Genomic DNA, 17,084 nt, shown 5'->3' with positions numbered 1-17,084 from the left:
CAAGAGAGGTTCCTAAAGCCTGAAGGTAACTTTACTTTTCTTCACTGGCAATTCTAACATGTTGGGTTAGCACCTGTATTTCAACGGCTAAATTACAAACAATAGTATGCCAATCGTAAATGTTGATCAACACTAATTTAGCAATCATGAAACGGAATCATTTTGGATAATATTGTCTAATTTCCTTTAATATCCAACGTTAAAACAGGTGTACAATCTGCGGCGCTCGGCGGCTTTCGGAGAGAGAAGTGAAAAAGCTTACGGCACCTGGGATTCCCAGGCGGTCTTCCATCCAGGTACTAACCAGGCCCTGCTCTGCTTAGCTTCCGAGATCAGACGAGATCGGGCGGAACCAGAGAGGTATGGCCGTAAGCTGCTTTTCATCTTTTTCCTAATCCTTTAAAACGTGTCAAAGATAATCAGAAGTTTCTTTTTCTAAAATTGAAGCAGTTCTTAGCATTGGCAAGAGAGGTTCCTAAAGCCTGAAGGTAACTTTACTTTTCTTCACTGGCAATTCTAACATGTTGGGTTAGCACCTGTATTTCAACGGCTAAATTACAAACAATAGTATGCCAATCGTAAATGTTGATCAACACTAATTTAGCAATCATGAAACGGAATCATTTTGGATAATATTGTCTAATTTCCTTTCATATCCAACGTTAAAACAACACTAAACATGCATCTCTTCAACAATGTGATATTCTTTTTGTAATTTGTAGGTGTACAATCTGCGGCGCTCGGCGGCTTTCGGAGAGAGAAGTGAAAAAGCTTACGGCACCTGGGATTCCCAGGCGGTCTTCCATCCAGGTACTAACCAGGCCCTGCTCTGCTTAGCTTCCGAGATCAGACGAGATCGGGCGGAACCAGAGAGGTATGGCCGTAAGCTGCTTTTTATCTTTTTCCTAATCCTTTATAATGCGTCAATGAATTATGACACGCCTGCCGTTGGCATCTTTGTGTGGGTTAAATAAGGGTATGCAAAGAAGGCTGTGACATCCCATGCCGAAAATTGGATGGACTAGAGAAGACCCGCCCAGGGGTCCCAGCCAATCGGTGAATGGCCATTGCAGTCCCCGCCACCTCAAATGGCCTGACGATGGTATGGACGTAAGCCACCTTTCATCTTCTTCCTATTGCATCTCTTCTACAATGTGACATTTTTTTTACAATTGTGTAGGTGTACAATCTACGGCGCTGGGCGGCTTTCAGAGAGAGAAGTGAAAAAGCTTACGGCACCTGGGATTCCCAGGCGGTCTTCCATCCAGGTACTAACCAGGCCCTGCTCTGCTTAGCTTCCGAGATCAGACGAGATCGGGCGGAACCAGAGAGGTATGGCCGTAAGCTGCTTTTCATCTTTTTCCTAATCCTTTAAAACGTGTCAAAGATAATCAGAAGTTTCTTTTTCTAAAATTGAAGCAGTTCTTAGCATTGGCAAGAGAGGTTCCTAAAGCCTGAAGGTAACTTTACTTTTCTTCACTGGCAATTCTAACATGTTGGGTTAGCACCTGTATTTCAACGGCTAAATTACAAACAATAGTATGCCAATCGTAAATGTTGATCAACACTAATTTAGCAATCATGAAACGGAATCATTTTGGATAATATTGTCTAATTTCCTTTCATATCCAACGTTAAAACAACACTAAACATGCATCTCTTCAACAATGTGATATTCTTTTTGTAATTTGTAGGTGTACAATCTGCGGCGCTCGGCGGCTTTCGGAGAGAGAAGTGAAAAAGCTTACGGCACCTGGGATTCCCAGGCGGTCTTCCATCCAGGTACTAACCAGGCCCTGCTCTGCTTAGCTTCCGAGATCAGACGAGATCGGGCGGAACCAGAGAGGTATGGCCGTAAGCTGCATTTTATCTTTTTCCTAATCCTTTATAATGCGTCAATGAATTATGACACGCCTGCCGTTGGCATCTTTGTGTGGGTTAAATAAGGGTATGCAAAGAAGGCTGTGACATCCCATGCCGAAAATTGGATGGACTAGAGAAGACCCGCCCAGGGGTCCCAGCCAATCGGTGAATGGCCATTGCAGTCCCCGCCACCTCAAATGGCCTGACGATGGTATGGACGTAAGCCACCTTTCATCTTCTTCCTATTGCATCTCTTCTACAATGTGACATTTTTTTTACAATTGTGTAGGTGTACAATCTACGGCGCTGGGCGGCTTTCAGAGAGAGAAGTGAAAAAGCTTACGGCACATGGGATTCCCAGGCGGTCTTCCATCCAGGTACTAACCAGGCCCTGCTCTGCTTAGCTTCCGAGATCAGACGAGATCGGGCGGAACCAGAGAGGTATGGCCGTAAGCTGCTTTTCATCTTTTTCCTAATCCTTTAAAACGTGTCAAAGATAATCAGAAGTTTCTTTTTCTAAAATTGAAGCAGTTCTTAGCATTGGCAAGAGAGGTTCCTAAAGCCTGAAGGTAACTTTACTTTTCTTCACTGGCAATTCTAACATGTTGGGTTAGCACCTGTATTTCAACGGCTAAATTACAAACAATAGTATGCCAATCGTAAATGTTGATCAACACTAATTTAGCAATCATGAAACGGAATCATTTTGGATAATATTGTCTAATTTCCTTTAATATCCAACGTTAAAACAGGTGTACAATCTGCGGCGCTCGGCGGCTTTCGGAGAGAGAAGTGAAAAAGCTTACGGCACCTGGGATTCCCAGGCGGTCTTCCATCCAGGTACTAACCAGGCCCTGCTCTGCTTAGCTTCCGAGATCAGACGAGATCGGGCGGAACCAGAGAGGTATGGCCGTAAGCTGCTTTTCATCTTTTTCCTAATCCTTTAAAACGTGTCAAAGATAATCAGAAGTTTCTTTTTCTAAAATTGAAGCAGTTCTTAGCATTGGCAAGAGAGGTTCCTAAAGCCTGAAGGTAACTTTACTTTTCTTCACTGGCAATTCTAACATGTTGGGTTAGCACCTGTATTTCAACGGCTAAATTACAAACAATAGTATGCCAATCGTAAATGTTGATCAACACTAATTTAGCAATCATGAAACGGAATCATTTTGGATAATATTGTCTAATTTCCTTTCATATCCAACGTTAAAACAACACTAAACATGCATCTCTTCAACAATGTGATATTCTTTTTGTAATTTGTAGGTGTACAATCTGCGGCGCTCGGCGGCTTTCGGAGAGAGAAGTGAAAAAGCTTACGGCACCTGGGATTCCCAGGCGGTCTTCCATCCAGGTACTAACCAGGCCCTGCTCTGCTTAGCTTCCGAGATCAGACGAGATCGGGCGGAACCAGAGAGGTATGGCCGTAAGCTGCTTTTTATCTTTTTCCTAATCCTTTATAATGCGTCAATGAATTATGACACGCCTGCCGTTGGCATCTTTGTGTGGGTTAAATAAGGGTATGCAAAGAAGGCTGTGACATCCCATGCCGAAAATTGGATGGACTAGAGAAGACCCGCCCAGGGGTCCCAGCCAATCGGTGAATGGCCATTGCAGTCCCCGCCACCTCAAATGGCCTGACGATGGTATGGACGTAAGCCACCTTTCATCTTCTTCCTATTGCATCTCTTCTACAATGTGACATTTTTTTTACAATTGTGTAGGTGTACAATCTACGGCGCTGGGCGGCTTTCAGAGAGAGAAGTGAAAAAGCTTACGGCACCTGGGATTCCCAGGCGGTCTTCCATCCAGGTACTAACCAGGCCCTGCTCTGCTTAGCTTCCGAGATCAGACGAGATCGGGCGGAACCAGAGAGGTATGGCCGTAAGCTGCTTTTCATCTTTTTCCTAATCCTTTAAAACGTGTCAAAGATAATCAGAAGTTTCTTTTTCTAAAATTGAAGCAGTTCTTAGCATTGGCAAGAGAGGTTCCTAAAGCCTGAAGGTAACTTTACTTTTCTTCACTGGCAATTCTAACATGTTGGGTTAGCACCTGTATTTCAACGGCTAAATTACAAACAATAGTATGCCAATCGTAAATGTTGATCAACACTAATTTAGCAATCATGAAACGGAATCATTTTGGATAATATTGTCTAATTTCCTTTCATATCCAACGTTAAAACAACACTAAACATGCATCTCTTCAACAATGTGATATTCTTTTTGTAATTTGTAGGTGTACAATCTGCGGCGCTCGGCGGCTTTCGGAGAGAGAAGTGAAAAAGCTTACGGCACCTGGGATTCCCAGGCGGTCTTCCATCCAGGTACTAACCAGGCCCTGCTCTGCTTAGCTTCCGAGATCAGACGAGATCGGGCGGAACCAGAGAGGTATGGCCGTAAGCTGCTTTTTATCTTTTTCCTAATCCTTTATAATGCGTCAATGAATTATGACACGCCTGCCGTTGGCATCTTTGTGTGGGTTAAATAAGGGTATGCAAAGAAGGCTGTGACATCCCATGCCGAAAATTGGATGGACTAGAGAAGACCCGCCCAGGGGTCCCAGCCAATCGGTGAATGGCCATTGCAGTCCCCGCCACCTCAAATGGCCTGACGATGGTATGGACGTAAGCCACCTTTCATCTTCTTCCTATTGCATCTCTTCTACAATGTGACATTTTTTTTACAATTGTGTAGGTGTACAATCTACGGCGCTGGGCGGCTTTCAGAGAGAGAAGTGAAAAAGCTTACGGCACCTGGGATTCCCAGGCGGTCTTCCATCCAGGTACTAACCAGGCCCTGCTCTGCTTAGCTTCCGAGATCAGACGAGATCGGGCGGAACCAGAGAGGTATGGCCGTAAGCTGCTTTTCATCTTTTTCCTAATCCTTTAAAACGTGTCAAAGATAATCAGAAGTTTCTTTTTCTAAAATTGAAGCAGTTCTTAGCATTGGCAAGAGAGGTTCCTAAAGCCTGAAGGTAACTTTACTTTTCTTCACTGGCAATTCTAACATGTTGGGTTAGCACCTGTATTTCAACGGCTAAATTACAAACAATAGTATGCCAATCGTAAATGTTGATCAACACTAATTTAGCAATCATGAAACGGAATCATTTTGGATAATATTGTCTAATTTCCTTTCATATCCAACGTTAAAACAACACTAAACATGCATCTCTTCAACAATGTGATATTCTTTTTGTAATTTGTAGGTGTACAATCTGCGGCGCTCGGCGGCTTTCGGAGAGAGAAGTGAAAAAGCTTACGGCACCTGGGATTCCCAGGCGGTCTTCCATCCAGGTACTAACCAGGCCCTGCTCTGCTTAGCTTCCGAGATCAGACGAGATCGGGCGGAACCAGAGAGGTATGGCCGTAAGCTGCATTTTATCTTTTTCCTAATCCTTTATAATGCGTCAATGAATTATGACACGCCTGCCGTTGGCATCTTTGTGTGGGTTAAATAAGGGTATGCAAAGAAGGCTGTGACATCCCATGCCGAAAATTGGATGGACTAGAGAAGACCCGCCCAGGGGTCCCAGCCAATCGGTGAATGGCCATTGCAGTCCCCGCCACCTCAAATGGCCTGACGATGGTATGGACGTAAGCCACCTTTCATCTTCTTCCTATTGCATCTCTTCTACAATGTGACATTTTTTTTACAATTGTGTAGGTGTACAATCTACGGCGCTGGGCGGCTTTCAGAGAGAGAAGTGAAAAAGCTTACGGCACATGGGATTCCCAGGCGGTCTTCCATCCAGGTACTAACCAGGCCCTGCTCTGCTTAGCTTCCGAGATCAGACGAGATCGGGCGGAACCAGAGAGGTATGGCCGTAAGCTGCTTTTCATCTTTTTCCTAATCCTTTAAAACGTGTCAAAGATAATCAGAAGTTTCTTTTTCTAAAATTGAAGCAGTTCTTAGCATTGGCAAGAGAGGTTCCTAAAGCCTGAAGGTAACTTTACTTTTCTTCACTGGCAATTCTAACATGTTGGGTTAGCACCTGTATTTCAACGGCTAAATTACAAACAATAGTATGCCAATCGTAAATGTTGATCAACACTAATTTAGCAATCATGAAACGGAATCATTTTGGATAATATTGTCTAATTTCCTTTAATATCCAACGTTAAAACAGGTGTACAATCTGCGGCGCTCGGCGGCTTTCGGAGAGAGAAGTGAAAAAGCTTACGGCACCTGGGATTCCCAGGCGGTCTTCCATCCAGGTACTAACCAGGCCCTGCTCTGCTTAGCTTCCGAGATCAGACGAGATCGGGCGGAACCAGAGAGGTATGGCCGTAAGCTGCTTTTCATCTTTTTCCTAATCCTTTAAAACGTGTCAAAGATAATCAGAAGTTTCTTTTTCTAAAATTGAAGCAGTTCTTAGCATTGGCAAGAGAGGTTCCTAAAGCCTGAAGGTAACTTTACTTTTCTTCACTGGCAATTCTAACATGTTGGGTTAGCACCTGTATTTCAACGGCTAAATTACAAACAATAGTATGCCAATCGTAAATGTTGATCAACACTAATTTAGCAATCATGAAACGGAATCATTTTGGATAATATTGTCTAATTTCCTTTCATATCCAACGTTAAAACAACACTAAACATGCATCTCTTCAACAATGTGATATTCTTTTTGTAATTTGTAGGTGTACAATCTGCGGCGCTCGGCGGCTTTCGGAGAGAGAAGTGAAAAAGCTTACGGCACCTGGGATTCCCAGGCGGTCTTCCATCCAGGTACTAACCAGGCCCTGCTCTGCTTAGCTTCCGAGATCAGACGAGATCGGGCGGAACCAGAGAGGTATGGCCGTAAGCTGCTTTTTATCTTTTTCCTAATCCTTTATAATGCGTCAATGAATTATGACACGCCTGCCGTTGGCATCTTTGTGTGGGTTAAATAAGGGTATGCAAAGAAGGCTGTGACATCCCATGCCGAAAATTGGATGGACTAGAGAAGACCCGCCCAGGGGTCCCAGCCAATCGGTGAATGGCCATTGCAGTCCCCGCCACCTCAAATGGCCTGACGATGGTATGGACGTAAGCCACCTTTCATCTTCTTCCTATTGCATCTCTTCTACAATGTGACATTTTTTTTACAATTGTGTAGGTGTACAATCTACGGCGCTGGGCGGCTTTCAGAGAGAGAAGTGAAAAAGCTTACGGCACCTGGGATTCCCAGGCGGTCTTCCATCCAGGTACTAACCAGGCCCTGCTCTGCTTAGCTTCCGAGATCAGACGAGATCGGGCGGAACCAGAGAGGTATGGCCGTAAGCTGCTTTTCATCTTTTTCCTAATCCTTTAAAACGTGTCAAAGATAATCAGAAGTTTCTTTTTCTAAAATTGAAGCAGTTCTTAGCATTGGCAAGAGAGGTTCCTAAAGCCTGAAGGTAACTTTACTTTTCTTCACTGGCAATTCTAACATGTTGGGTTAGCACCTGTATTTCAACGGCTAAATTACAAACAATAGTATGCCAATCGTAAATGTTGATCAACACTAATTTAGCAATCATGAAACGGAATCATTTTGGATAATATTGTCTAATTTCCTTTCATATCCAACGTTAAAACAACACTAAACATGCATCTCTTCAACAATGTGATATTCTTTTTGTAATTTGTAGGTGTACAATCTGCGGCGCTCGGCGGCTTTCGGAGAGAGAAGTGAAAAAGCTTACGGCACCTGGGATTCCCAGGCGGTCTTCCATCCAGGTACTAACCAGGCCCTGCTCTGCTTAGCTTCCGAGATCAGACGAGATCGGGCGGAACCAGAGAGGTATGGCCGTAAGCTGCTTTTTATCTTTTTCCTAATCCTTTATAATGCGTCAATGAATTATGACACGCCTGCCGTTGGCATCTTTGTGTGGGTTAAATAAGGGTATGCAAAGAAGGCTGTGACATCCCATGCCGAAAATTGGATGGACTAGAGAAGACCCGCCCAGGGGTCCCAGCCAATCGGTGAATGGCCATTGCAGTCCCCGCCACCTCAAATGGCCTGACGATGGTATGGACGTAAGCCACCTTTCATCTTCTTCCTATTGCATCTCTTCTACAATGTGACATTTTTTTTACAATTGTGTAGGTGTACAATCTACGGCGCTGGGCGGCTTTCAGAGAGAGAAGTGAAAAAGCTTACGGCACATGGGATTCCCAGGCGGTCTTCCATCCAGGTACTAACCAGGCCCTGCTCTGCTTAGCTTCCGAGATCAGACGAGATCGGGCGGAACCAGAGAGGTATGGCCGTAAGCTGCTTTTCATCTTTTTCCTAATCCTTTAAAACGTGTCAAAGATAATCAGAAGTTTCTTTTTCTAAAATTGAAGCAGTTCTTAGCATTGGCAAGAGAGGTTCCTAAAGCCTGAAGGTAACTTTACTTTTCTTCACTGGCAATTCTAACATGTTGGGTTAGCACCTGTATTTCAACGGCTAAATTACAAACAATAGTATGCCAATCGTAAATGTTGATCAACACTAATTTAGCAGTCATGAAACGGAATCATTTTGGATAATATTGTCTAATTTCCTTTAATATCCAACGTTAAAACAGGTGTACAATCTGCGGCGCTCGGCGGCTTTCGGAGAGAGAAGTGAAAAAGCTTACGGCACCTGGGATTCCCAGGCGGTCTTCCATCCAGGTACTAACCAGGCCCTGCTCTGCTTAGCTTCCGAGATCAGACGAGATCGGGCGGAACCAGAGAGGTATGGCCGTAAGCTGCTTTTCATCTTTTTCCTAATCCTTTAAAACGTGTCAAAGATAATCAGAAGTTTCTTTTTCTAAAATTGAAGCAGTTCTTAGCATTGGCAAGAGAGGTTCCTAAAGCCTGAAGGTAACTTTACTTTTCTTCACTGGCAATTCTAACATGTTGGGTTAGCACCTGTATTTCAACGGCTAAATTACAAACAATAGTATGCCAATCGTAAATGTTGATCAACACTAATTTAGCAATCATGAAACGGAATCATTTTGGATAATATTGTCTAATTTCCTTTCATATCCAACGTTAAAACAACACTAAACATGCATCTCTTCAACAATGTGATATTCTTTTTGTAATTTGTAGGTGTACAATCTGCGGCGCTCGGCGGCTTTCGGAGAGAGAAGTGAAAAAGCTTACGGCACCTGGGATTCCCAGGCGGTCTTCCATCCAGGTACTAACCAGGCCCTGCTCTGCTTAGCTTCCGAGATCAGACGAGATCGGGCGGAACCAGAGAGGTATGGCCGTAAGCTGCTTTTTATCTTTTTCCTAATCCTTTATAATGCGTCAATGAATTATGACACGCCTGCCGTTGGCATCTTTGTGTGGGTTAAATAAGGGTATGCAAAGAAGGCTGTGACATCCCATGCCGAAAATTGGATGGACTAGAGAAGACCCGCCCAGGGGTCCCAGCCAATCGGTGAATGGCCATTGCAGTCCCCGCCACCTCAAATGGCCTGACGATGGTATGGACGTAAGCCACCTTTCATCTTCTTCCTATTGCATCTCTTCTACAATGTGACATTTTTTTTACAATTGTGTAGGTGTACAATCTACGGCGCTGGGCGGCTTTCAGAGAGAGAAGTGAAAAAGCTTACGGCACCTGGGATTCCCAGGCGGTCTTCCATCCAGGTACTAACCAGGCCCTGCTCTGCTTAGCTTCCGAGATCAGACGAGATCGGGCGGAACCAGAGAGGTATGGCCGTAAGCTGCTTTTCATCTTTTTCCTAATCCTTTAAAACGTGTCAAAGATAATCAGAAGTTTCTTTTTCTAAAATTGAAGCAGTTCTTAGCATTGGCAAGAGAGGTTCCTAAAGCCTGAAGGTAACTTTACTTTTCTTCACTGGCAATTCTAACATGTTGGGTTAGCACCTGTATTTCAACGGCTAAATTACAAACAATAGTATGCCAATCGTAAATGTTGATCAACACTAATTTAGCAATCATGAAACGGAATCATTTTGGATAATATTGTCTAATTTCCTTTCATATCCAACGTTAAAACAACACTAAACATGCATCTCTTCAACAATGTGATATTCTTTTTGTAATTTGTAGGTGTACAATCTGCGGCGCTCGGCGGCTTTCGGAGAGAGAAGTGAAAAAGCTTACGGCACCTGGGATTCCCAGGCGGTCTTCCATCCAGGTACTAACCAGGCCCTGCTCTGCTTAGCTTCCGAGATCAGACGAGATCGGGCGGAACCAGAGAGGTATGGCCGTAAGCTGCTTTTTATCTTTTTCCTAATCCTTTATAATGCGTCAATGAATTATGACACGCCTGCCGTTGGCATCTTTGTGTGGGTTAAATAAGGGTATGCAAAGAAGGCTGTGACATCCCATGCCGAAAATTGGATGGACTAGAGAAGACCCGCCCAGGGGTCCCAGCCAATCGGTGAATGGCCATTGCAGTCCCCGCCACCTCAAATGGCCTGACGATGGTATGGACGTAAGCCACCTTTCATCTTCTTCCTATTGCATCTCTTCTACAATGTGAAATTTTTTTTACAATTGTGTAGGTGTACAATCTACGGCGCTGGGCGGCTTTCAGAGAGAGAAGTGAAAAAGCTTACGGCACATGGGATTCCCAGGCGGTCTTCCATCCAGGTACTAACCAGGCCCTGCTCTGCTTAGCTTCCGAGATCAGACGAGATCGGGCGGAACCAGAGAGGTATGGCCGTAAGCTGCTTTTCATCTTTTTCCTAATCCTTTAAAACGTGTCAAAGATAATCAGAAGTTTCTTTTTCTAAAATTGAAGCAGTTCTTAGCATTGGCAAGAGAGGTTCCTAAAGCCTGAAGGTAACTTTACTTTTCTTCACTGGCAATTCTAACATGTTGGGTTAGCACCTGTATTTCAACGGCTAAATTACAAACAATAGTATGCCAATCGTAAATGTTGATCAACACTAATTTAGCAGTCATGAAACGGAATCATTTTGGATAATATTGTCTAATTTCCTTTAATATCCAACGTTAAAACAGGTGTACAATCTGCGGCGCTCGGCGGCTTTCGGAGAGAGAAGTGAAAAAGCTTACGGCACCTGGGATTCCCAGGCGGTCTTCCATCCAGGTACTAACCAGGCCCTGCTCTGCTTAGCTTCCGAGATCAGACGAGATCGGGCGGAACCAGAGAGGTATGGCCGTAAGCTGCTTTTCATCTTTTTCCTAATCCTTTAAAACGTGTCAAAGATAATCAGAAGTTTCTTTTTCTAAAATTGAAGCAGTTCTTAGCATTGGCAAGAGAGGTTCCTAAAGCCTGAAGGTAACTTTACTTTTCTTCACTGGCAATTCTAACATGTTGGGTTAGCACCTGTATTTCAACGGCTAAATTACAAACAATAGTATGCCAATCGTAAATGTTGATCAACACTAATTTAGCAATCATGAAACGGAATCATTTTGGATAATATTGTCTAATTTCCTTTAATATCCAACGTTAAAACAGGTGTACAATCTGCGGCGCTCGGCGGCTTTCGGAGAGAGAAGTGAAAAAGCTTACGGCACCTGGGATTCCCAGGCGGTCTTCCATCCAGGTACTAACCAGGCCCTGCTCTGCTTAGCTTCCGAGATCAGACGAGATCGGGCGGAACCAGAGAGGTATGGCCGTAAGCTGCTTTTCATCTTTTTCCTAATCCTTTAAAACGTGTCAAAGATAATCAGAAGTTTCTTTTTCTAAAATTGAAGCAGTTCTTAGCATTGGCAAGAGAGGTTCCTAAAGCCTGAAGGTAACTTTACTTTTCTTCACTGGCAATTCTAACATGTTGGGTTAGCACCTGTATTTCAACGGCTAAATTACAAACAATAGTATGCCAATCGTAAATGTTGATCAACACTAATTTAGCAATCATGAAACGGAATCATTTTGGATAATATTGTCTAATTTCCTTTCATATCCAACGTTAAAACAACACTAAACATGCATCTCTTCAACAATGTGATATTCTTTTTGTAATTTGTAGGTGTACAATCTGCGGCGCTCGGCGGCTTTCGGAGAGAGAAGTGAAAAAGCTTACGGCACCTGGGATTCCCAGGCGGTCTTCCATCCAGGTACTAACCAGGCCCTGCTCTGCTTAGCTTCCGAGATCAGACGAGATCGGGCGGAACCAGAGAGGTATGGCCGTAAGCTGCTTTTTATCTTTTTCCTAATCCTTTATAATGCGTCAATGAATTATGACACGCCTGCCGTTGGCATCTTTGTGTGGGTTAAATAAGGGTATGCAAAGAAGGCTGTGACATCCCATGCCGAAAATTGGATGGACTAGAGAAGACCCGCCCAGGGGTCCCAGCCAATCGGTGAATGGCCATTGCAGTCCCCGCCACCTCAAATGGCCTGACGATGGTATGGACGTAAGCCACCTTTCATCTTCTTCCTATTGCATCTCTTCTACAATGTGACATTTTTTTTACAATTGTGTAGGTGTACAATCTACGGCGCTGGGCGGCTTTCAGAGAGAGAAGTGAAAAAGCTTACGGCACCTGGGATTCCCAGGCGGTCTTCCATCCAGGTACTAACCAGGCCCTGCTCTGCTTAGCTTCCGAGATCAGACAAGATCGGGCGGAACCAGAGAGGTATGGCCGTAAGCTGCTTTTCATCTTTTTCCTAATCCTTTAAAACGTGTCAAAGATAATCAGAAGTTTCTTTTTCTAAAATTGAAGCAGTTCTTAGCATTGGCAAGAGAGGTTCCTAAAGCCTGAAGGTAACTTTACTTTTCTTCACTGGCAATTCTAACATGTTGGGTTAGCACCTGTATTTCAACGGCTAAATTACAAACAATAGTATGCCAATCGTAAATGTTGATCAACACTAATTTAGCAATCATGAAACGGAATCATTTTGGATAATATTGTCTAATTTCCTTTCATATCCAACGTTAAAACAACACTAAACATGCATCTCTTCAACAATGTGATATTCTTTTTGTAATTTGTAGGTGTACAATCTGCGGCGCTCGGCGGCTTTCGGAGAGAGAAGTGAAAAAGCTTACGGCACCTGGGATTCCCAGGCGGTCTTCCATCCAGGTACTAACCAGGCCCTGCTCTGCTTAGCTTCCGAGATCAGACGAGATCGGGCGGAACCAGAGAGGTATGGCCGTAAGCTGCTTTTCATCTTTTTCCTAATCCTTTAAAACGTGTCAAAGATAATCAGAAGTTTCTTTTTCTAAAATTGAAGCAGTTCTTAGCATTGGCAAGAGAGGTTCCTAAAGCCTGAAGGTAACTTTACTTTTCTTCACTGGCAATTCTAACATGTTGGGTTAGCACCTGTATTTCAACGGCTAAATTACAAACAATAGTATGCCAATCGTAAATGTTGATCAACACTAATTTAGCAATCATGAAACGGAATCATTTTGGATAATATTGTCTAATTTCCTTTAATATCCAACGTTAAAACAGGTGTACAATCTGCGGCGCTCGGCGGCTTTCGGAGAGAGAAGTGAAAAAGCTTACGGCACCTGGGATTCCCAGGCGGTCTTCCATCCAGGTACTAACCAGGCCCTGCTCTGCTTAGCTTCCGAGATCAGACGAGATCGGGCGGAACCAGAGAGGTATGGCCGTAAGCTGCTTTTCATCTTTTTCCTAATCCTTTAAAACGTGTCAAAGATAATCAGAAGTTTCTTTTTCTAAAATTGAAGCAGTTCTTAGCATTGGCAAGAGAGGTTCCTAAAGCCTGAAGGTAACTTTACTTTTCTTCACTGGCAATTCTAACATGTTGGGTTAGCACCTGTATTTCAACGGCTAAATTACAAACAATAGTATGCCAATCGTAAATGTTGATCAACACTAATTTAGCAATCATGAAACGGAATCATTTTGGATAATATTGTCTAATTTCCTTTCATATCCAACGTTAAAACAACACTAAACATGCATCTCTTCAACAATGTGATATTCTTTTTGTAATTTGTAGGTGTACAATCTGCGGCGCTCGGCGGCTTTCGGAGAGAGAAGTGAAAAAGCTTACGGCACCTGGGATTCCCAGGCGGTCTTCCATCCAGGTACTAACCAGGCCCTGCTCTGCTTAGCTTCCGAGATCAGACGAGATCGGGCGGAACCAGAGAGGTATGGCCGTAAGCTGCTTTTTATCGTTTTCCTAATCCTTTATAATGCGTCAATGAATTATGACACGCCTGCCGTTGGCATCTTTGTGTGGGTTAAATAAGGGTATGCAAAGAAGGCTGTGACATCCCATGCCGAAAATTGGATGGACTAGAGAAGACCCGCCCAGGGGTCCCAGCCAATCGGTGAATGGCCATTGCAGTCCCCGCCACCTCAAATGGCCTGACGATGGTATGGACGTAAGCCACCTTTCATCTTCTTCCTATTGCATCTCTTCTACAATGTGACATTTTTTTTACAATTGTGTAGGTGTACAATCTACGGCGCTGGGCGGCTTTCAGAGAGAGAAGTGAAAAAGCTTACGGCACCTGGGATTCCCAGGCGGTCTTCCATCCAGGTACTAACCAGGCCCTGCTCTGCTTAGCTTCCGAGATCAGACGAGATCGGGCGGAACCAGAGAGGTATGGCCGTAAGCTGCTTTTCATCTTTTTCCTAATCCTTTAAAACGTGTCAAAGATAATCAGAAGTTTCTTTTTCTAAAATTGAAGCAGTTCTTAGCATTGGCAAGAGAGGTTCCTAAAGCCTGAAGGTAACTTTACTTTTCTTCACTGGCAATTCTAACATGTTGGGTTAGCACCTGTATTTCAACGGCTAAATTACAAACAATAGTATGCCAATCGTAAATGTTGATCAACACTAATTTAGCAATCATGAAACGGAATCATTTTGGATAATATTGTCTAATTTCCTTTCATATCCAACGTTAAAACAACACTAAACATGCATCTCTTCAACAATGTGATATTCTTTTTGTAATTTGTAGGTGTACAATCTGCGGCGCTCGGCGGCTTTCGGAGAGAGAAGTGAAAAAGCTTACGGCACCTGGGATTCCCAGGCGGTCTTCCATCCAGGTACTAACCAGGCCCTGGTCTGCTTAGCTTCCGAGATCAGACGAGATCGGGCGGAACCAGAGAGGTATGGCCGTAAGCTGCTTTTTATCTTTTTCCTAATCCTTTATAATGCGTCAATGAATTATGACACGCCTGCCGTTGGCATCTTTGTGTGGGTTAAATAAGGGTATGCAAAGAAGGCTGTGACATCCCATGCCGAAAATTGGATGGACTAGAGAAGACCCGCCCAGGGGTCCCAGCCAATCGGTGAATGGCCATTGCAGTCCCCGCCACCTCAAATGGCCTGACGATGGTATGGACGTAAGCCACCTTTCATCTTCTTCCTATTGCATCTCTTCTACAATGTGACATTTTTTTTACAATTGTGTAGGTGTACAATCTACGGCGCTGGGCGGCTTTCAGAGAGAGAAGTGAAAAAGCTTACGGCACCTGGGATTCCCAGGCGGTCTTCCATCCAGGTACTAACCAGGCCCTGCTCTGCTTAGCTTCCGAGATCAGACGAGATCGGGCGGAACCAGAGAGGTATGGCCGTAAGCTGCTTTTCATCTTTTTCCTAATCCTTTAAAACGTGTCAAAGATAATCAGAAGTTTCTTTTTCTAAAATTGAAGCAGTTCTTAGCATTGGCAAGAGAGGTTCCTAAAGCCTGAAGGTAACTTTACTTTTCTTCACTGGCAATTCTAACATGTTGGGTTAGCACCTGTATTTCAACGGCTAAATTACAAACAATAGTATGCCAATCGTAAATGTTGATCAACACTAATTTAGCAATCATGAAACGGAATCATTTTGGATAATATTGTCTAATTTCCTTTCATATCCAACGTTAAAACAACACTAAACATGCATCTCTTCAACAATGTGATATTCTTTTTGTAATTTGTAGGTGTACAATCTGCGGCGCTCGGCGGCTTTCGGAGAGAGAAGTGAAAAAGCTTACGGCACCTGGGATTCCCAGGCGGTCTTCCATCCAGGTACTAACCAGGCCCTGCTCTGCTTAGCTTCCGAGATCAGACGAGATCGGGCGGAACCAGAGAGGTATGGCCGTAAGCTGCTTTTTATCTTTTTCCTAATCCTTTATAATGCGTCAATGAATTATGACACGCCTGCCGTTGGCATCTTTGTGTGGGTTAAATAAGGGTATGCAAAGAAGGCTGTGACATCCCATGCCGAAAATTGGATGGACTAGAGAAGACCCGCCCAGGGGTCCCAGCCAATCGGTGAATGGCCATTGCAGTCCCCGCCACCTCAAATGGCCTGACGATGGTATGGACGTAAGCCACCTTTCATCTTCTTCCTATTGCATCTCTTCTACAATGTGACATTTTTTTTACAATTGTGTAGGTGTACAATCTACGGCGCTGGGCGGCTTTCAGAGAGAGAAGTGAAAAAGCTTACGGCACATGGGATTCCCAGGCGGTCTTCCATCCAGGTACTAACCAGGCCCTGCTCTGCTTAGCTTCCGAGATCAGACGAGATCGGGCGGAACCAGAGAGGTATGGCCGTAAGCTGCTTTTCATCTTTTTCCTAATCCTTTAAAACGTGTCAAAGATAATCAGAAGTTTCTTTTTCTAAAATTGAAGCAGTTCTTAGCATTGGCAAGAGAGGTTCCTAAAGCCTGAAGGTAACTTTACTTTTCTTCACTGGCAATTCTAACATGTTGGGTTAGCACCTGTATTTCAACGGCTAAATTACAAACAATAGTATGCCAATCGTAAATGTTGATCAACACTAATTTAGCAGTCATGAAACGGAATCATTTTGGATAATATTGTCTAATTTCCTTTAATATCCAACGTTAAAACAGGTGTACAATCTGCGGCGCTCGGCGGCTTTCGGAGAGAGAAGTGAAAAAGCTTACGGCACCTGGGATTCCCAGGCGGTCTTCCATCCAGGTACTAACCAGGCCCTGCTCTGCTTAGCTTCCGAGATCAGACGAGATCGGGCGGAACCAGAGAGGTATGGCCGTAAGCTGCTTTTCATCTTTTTCCTAATCCTTTAAAACGTGTCAAAGATAATCAGAAGTTTCTTTTTCTAAAATTGAAGCAGTTCTTAGCATTGGCAAGAGAGGTTCCTAAAGCCTGAAGGTAACTTTACTTTTCTTCACTGGCAATTCTAACATGTTGGGTTAGCACCTGTATTTCAACGGCTAAATTACAAACAATAGTATGCCAATCGTAAATGTTGATCAACACTAATTTAGCAATCATGAAACGGAATCATTTTGGATAATATTGTCTAATTTCCTTTCATATCCAACGTTAAAACAACACTAAACATGCATCTCTTCAA

The 17,084-nt window shown here is 43.7% G+C and overlaps 35 non-coding genes across 35 annotated transcripts; all 35 read right to left on the bottom strand.

Annotated features, from left to right (window-relative positions):
* Positions 1 to 255: 255 nt before the first annotated feature.
* Positions 256 to 374, bottom strand: LOC134123699 (5S ribosomal RNA). Its single transcript, XR_009955185.1, has one exon. It is a non-coding gene; the product is annotated as a 5S ribosomal RNA (ribosomal RNA).
* Positions 375 to 769: 395 nt separating this feature from the next.
* LOC134123698 (5S ribosomal RNA) lies at positions 770 to 888 on the bottom strand. Its single transcript, XR_009955184.1, has one exon. It is a non-coding gene; the product is annotated as a 5S ribosomal RNA (ribosomal RNA).
* Positions 889 to 1,227: 339 nt separating this feature from the next.
* On the bottom strand, positions 1,228 to 1,346 carry LOC134123696 (5S ribosomal RNA). The gene has a single exon (XR_009955182.1). It is a non-coding gene; the product is annotated as a 5S ribosomal RNA (ribosomal RNA).
* A 395-nt stretch (positions 1,347 to 1,741) lies between these two features.
* LOC134123695 (5S ribosomal RNA) lies at positions 1,742 to 1,860 on the bottom strand. The gene has a single exon (XR_009955181.1). It is a non-coding gene; the product is annotated as a 5S ribosomal RNA (ribosomal RNA).
* A 339-nt stretch (positions 1,861 to 2,199) lies between these two features.
* LOC134123079 (5S ribosomal RNA) lies at positions 2,200 to 2,318 on the bottom strand. Its single transcript, XR_009954588.1, has one exon. It is a non-coding gene; the product is annotated as a 5S ribosomal RNA (ribosomal RNA).
* Positions 2,319 to 2,662: 344 nt separating this feature from the next.
* On the bottom strand, positions 2,663 to 2,781 carry LOC134123694 (5S ribosomal RNA). The gene has a single exon (XR_009955180.1). It is a non-coding gene; the product is annotated as a 5S ribosomal RNA (ribosomal RNA).
* A 395-nt stretch (positions 2,782 to 3,176) lies between these two features.
* Positions 3,177 to 3,295, bottom strand: LOC134123693 (5S ribosomal RNA). The gene has a single exon (XR_009955179.1). It is a non-coding gene; the product is annotated as a 5S ribosomal RNA (ribosomal RNA).
* Positions 3,296 to 3,634: 339 nt separating this feature from the next.
* Positions 3,635 to 3,753, bottom strand: LOC134123692 (5S ribosomal RNA). Its single transcript, XR_009955178.1, has one exon. It is a non-coding gene; the product is annotated as a 5S ribosomal RNA (ribosomal RNA).
* A 395-nt stretch (positions 3,754 to 4,148) lies between these two features.
* LOC134123691 (5S ribosomal RNA) lies at positions 4,149 to 4,267 on the bottom strand. The gene has a single exon (XR_009955177.1). It is a non-coding gene; the product is annotated as a 5S ribosomal RNA (ribosomal RNA).
* Positions 4,268 to 4,606: 339 nt separating this feature from the next.
* LOC134123690 (5S ribosomal RNA) lies at positions 4,607 to 4,725 on the bottom strand. Its single transcript, XR_009955176.1, has one exon. It is a non-coding gene; the product is annotated as a 5S ribosomal RNA (ribosomal RNA).
* Positions 4,726 to 5,120: 395 nt separating this feature from the next.
* LOC134123689 (5S ribosomal RNA) lies at positions 5,121 to 5,239 on the bottom strand. Its single transcript, XR_009955175.1, has one exon. It is a non-coding gene; the product is annotated as a 5S ribosomal RNA (ribosomal RNA).
* Positions 5,240 to 5,578: 339 nt separating this feature from the next.
* Positions 5,579 to 5,697, bottom strand: LOC134123078 (5S ribosomal RNA). The gene has a single exon (XR_009954587.1). It is a non-coding gene; the product is annotated as a 5S ribosomal RNA (ribosomal RNA).
* A 344-nt stretch (positions 5,698 to 6,041) lies between these two features.
* LOC134123688 (5S ribosomal RNA) lies at positions 6,042 to 6,160 on the bottom strand. The gene has a single exon (XR_009955174.1). It is a non-coding gene; the product is annotated as a 5S ribosomal RNA (ribosomal RNA).
* Positions 6,161 to 6,555: 395 nt separating this feature from the next.
* On the bottom strand, positions 6,556 to 6,674 carry LOC134123687 (5S ribosomal RNA). The gene has a single exon (XR_009955173.1). It is a non-coding gene; the product is annotated as a 5S ribosomal RNA (ribosomal RNA).
* A 339-nt stretch (positions 6,675 to 7,013) lies between these two features.
* LOC134123685 (5S ribosomal RNA) lies at positions 7,014 to 7,132 on the bottom strand. The gene has a single exon (XR_009955171.1). It is a non-coding gene; the product is annotated as a 5S ribosomal RNA (ribosomal RNA).
* A 395-nt stretch (positions 7,133 to 7,527) lies between these two features.
* On the bottom strand, positions 7,528 to 7,646 carry LOC134123684 (5S ribosomal RNA). Its single transcript, XR_009955170.1, has one exon. It is a non-coding gene; the product is annotated as a 5S ribosomal RNA (ribosomal RNA).
* Positions 7,647 to 7,985: 339 nt separating this feature from the next.
* Positions 7,986 to 8,104, bottom strand: LOC134123077 (5S ribosomal RNA). Its single transcript, XR_009954586.1, has one exon. It is a non-coding gene; the product is annotated as a 5S ribosomal RNA (ribosomal RNA).
* A 344-nt stretch (positions 8,105 to 8,448) lies between these two features.
* Positions 8,449 to 8,567, bottom strand: LOC134123683 (5S ribosomal RNA). The gene has a single exon (XR_009955169.1). It is a non-coding gene; the product is annotated as a 5S ribosomal RNA (ribosomal RNA).
* Positions 8,568 to 8,962: 395 nt separating this feature from the next.
* On the bottom strand, positions 8,963 to 9,081 carry LOC134123682 (5S ribosomal RNA). The gene has a single exon (XR_009955168.1). It is a non-coding gene; the product is annotated as a 5S ribosomal RNA (ribosomal RNA).
* Positions 9,082 to 9,420: 339 nt separating this feature from the next.
* On the bottom strand, positions 9,421 to 9,539 carry LOC134123681 (5S ribosomal RNA). The gene has a single exon (XR_009955167.1). It is a non-coding gene; the product is annotated as a 5S ribosomal RNA (ribosomal RNA).
* Positions 9,540 to 9,934: 395 nt separating this feature from the next.
* On the bottom strand, positions 9,935 to 10,053 carry LOC134123680 (5S ribosomal RNA). Its single transcript, XR_009955166.1, has one exon. It is a non-coding gene; the product is annotated as a 5S ribosomal RNA (ribosomal RNA).
* Positions 10,054 to 10,392: 339 nt separating this feature from the next.
* On the bottom strand, positions 10,393 to 10,511 carry LOC134123076 (5S ribosomal RNA). Its single transcript, XR_009954585.1, has one exon. It is a non-coding gene; the product is annotated as a 5S ribosomal RNA (ribosomal RNA).
* Positions 10,512 to 10,855: 344 nt separating this feature from the next.
* LOC134123679 (5S ribosomal RNA) lies at positions 10,856 to 10,974 on the bottom strand. Its single transcript, XR_009955165.1, has one exon. It is a non-coding gene; the product is annotated as a 5S ribosomal RNA (ribosomal RNA).
* A 344-nt stretch (positions 10,975 to 11,318) lies between these two features.
* Positions 11,319 to 11,437, bottom strand: LOC134123678 (5S ribosomal RNA). Its single transcript, XR_009955164.1, has one exon. It is a non-coding gene; the product is annotated as a 5S ribosomal RNA (ribosomal RNA).
* A 395-nt stretch (positions 11,438 to 11,832) lies between these two features.
* Positions 11,833 to 11,951, bottom strand: LOC134123677 (5S ribosomal RNA). Its single transcript, XR_009955163.1, has one exon. It is a non-coding gene; the product is annotated as a 5S ribosomal RNA (ribosomal RNA).
* Positions 11,952 to 12,290: 339 nt separating this feature from the next.
* On the bottom strand, positions 12,291 to 12,409 carry LOC134123054 (5S ribosomal RNA). The gene has a single exon (XR_009954563.1). It is a non-coding gene; the product is annotated as a 5S ribosomal RNA (ribosomal RNA).
* A 395-nt stretch (positions 12,410 to 12,804) lies between these two features.
* LOC134123676 (5S ribosomal RNA) lies at positions 12,805 to 12,923 on the bottom strand. Its single transcript, XR_009955162.1, has one exon. It is a non-coding gene; the product is annotated as a 5S ribosomal RNA (ribosomal RNA).
* Positions 12,924 to 13,267: 344 nt separating this feature from the next.
* Positions 13,268 to 13,386, bottom strand: LOC134123674 (5S ribosomal RNA). Its single transcript, XR_009955160.1, has one exon. It is a non-coding gene; the product is annotated as a 5S ribosomal RNA (ribosomal RNA).
* Positions 13,387 to 13,781: 395 nt separating this feature from the next.
* On the bottom strand, positions 13,782 to 13,900 carry LOC134123673 (5S ribosomal RNA). Its single transcript, XR_009955159.1, has one exon. It is a non-coding gene; the product is annotated as a 5S ribosomal RNA (ribosomal RNA).
* Positions 13,901 to 14,239: 339 nt separating this feature from the next.
* LOC134123672 (5S ribosomal RNA) lies at positions 14,240 to 14,358 on the bottom strand. Its single transcript, XR_009955158.1, has one exon. It is a non-coding gene; the product is annotated as a 5S ribosomal RNA (ribosomal RNA).
* Positions 14,359 to 14,753: 395 nt separating this feature from the next.
* On the bottom strand, positions 14,754 to 14,872 carry LOC134123068 (5S ribosomal RNA). Its single transcript, XR_009954577.1, has one exon. It is a non-coding gene; the product is annotated as a 5S ribosomal RNA (ribosomal RNA).
* A 339-nt stretch (positions 14,873 to 15,211) lies between these two features.
* On the bottom strand, positions 15,212 to 15,330 carry LOC134123671 (5S ribosomal RNA). Its single transcript, XR_009955157.1, has one exon. It is a non-coding gene; the product is annotated as a 5S ribosomal RNA (ribosomal RNA).
* Positions 15,331 to 15,725: 395 nt separating this feature from the next.
* Positions 15,726 to 15,844, bottom strand: LOC134123670 (5S ribosomal RNA). Its single transcript, XR_009955156.1, has one exon. It is a non-coding gene; the product is annotated as a 5S ribosomal RNA (ribosomal RNA).
* A 339-nt stretch (positions 15,845 to 16,183) lies between these two features.
* On the bottom strand, positions 16,184 to 16,302 carry LOC134123074 (5S ribosomal RNA). The gene has a single exon (XR_009954583.1). It is a non-coding gene; the product is annotated as a 5S ribosomal RNA (ribosomal RNA).
* A 344-nt stretch (positions 16,303 to 16,646) lies between these two features.
* Positions 16,647 to 16,765, bottom strand: LOC134123669 (5S ribosomal RNA). Its single transcript, XR_009955155.1, has one exon. It is a non-coding gene; the product is annotated as a 5S ribosomal RNA (ribosomal RNA).
* Between the last annotated feature and the right edge of the window lie 319 nt (positions 16,766 to 17,084).

This window comes from Pungitius pungitius, unplaced genomic scaffold (assembly GCF_949316345.1).
Source record: "Pungitius pungitius unplaced genomic scaffold, fPunPun2.1 scaffold_31, whole genome shotgun sequence".
Taxonomy (NCBI): domain Eukaryota; kingdom Metazoa; phylum Chordata; class Actinopteri; order Perciformes; family Gasterosteidae; genus Pungitius; species Pungitius pungitius.
Note: the sequence above shows the minus strand (reverse complement) of the source record. Positions and strands in the feature narration are given on the sequence as shown.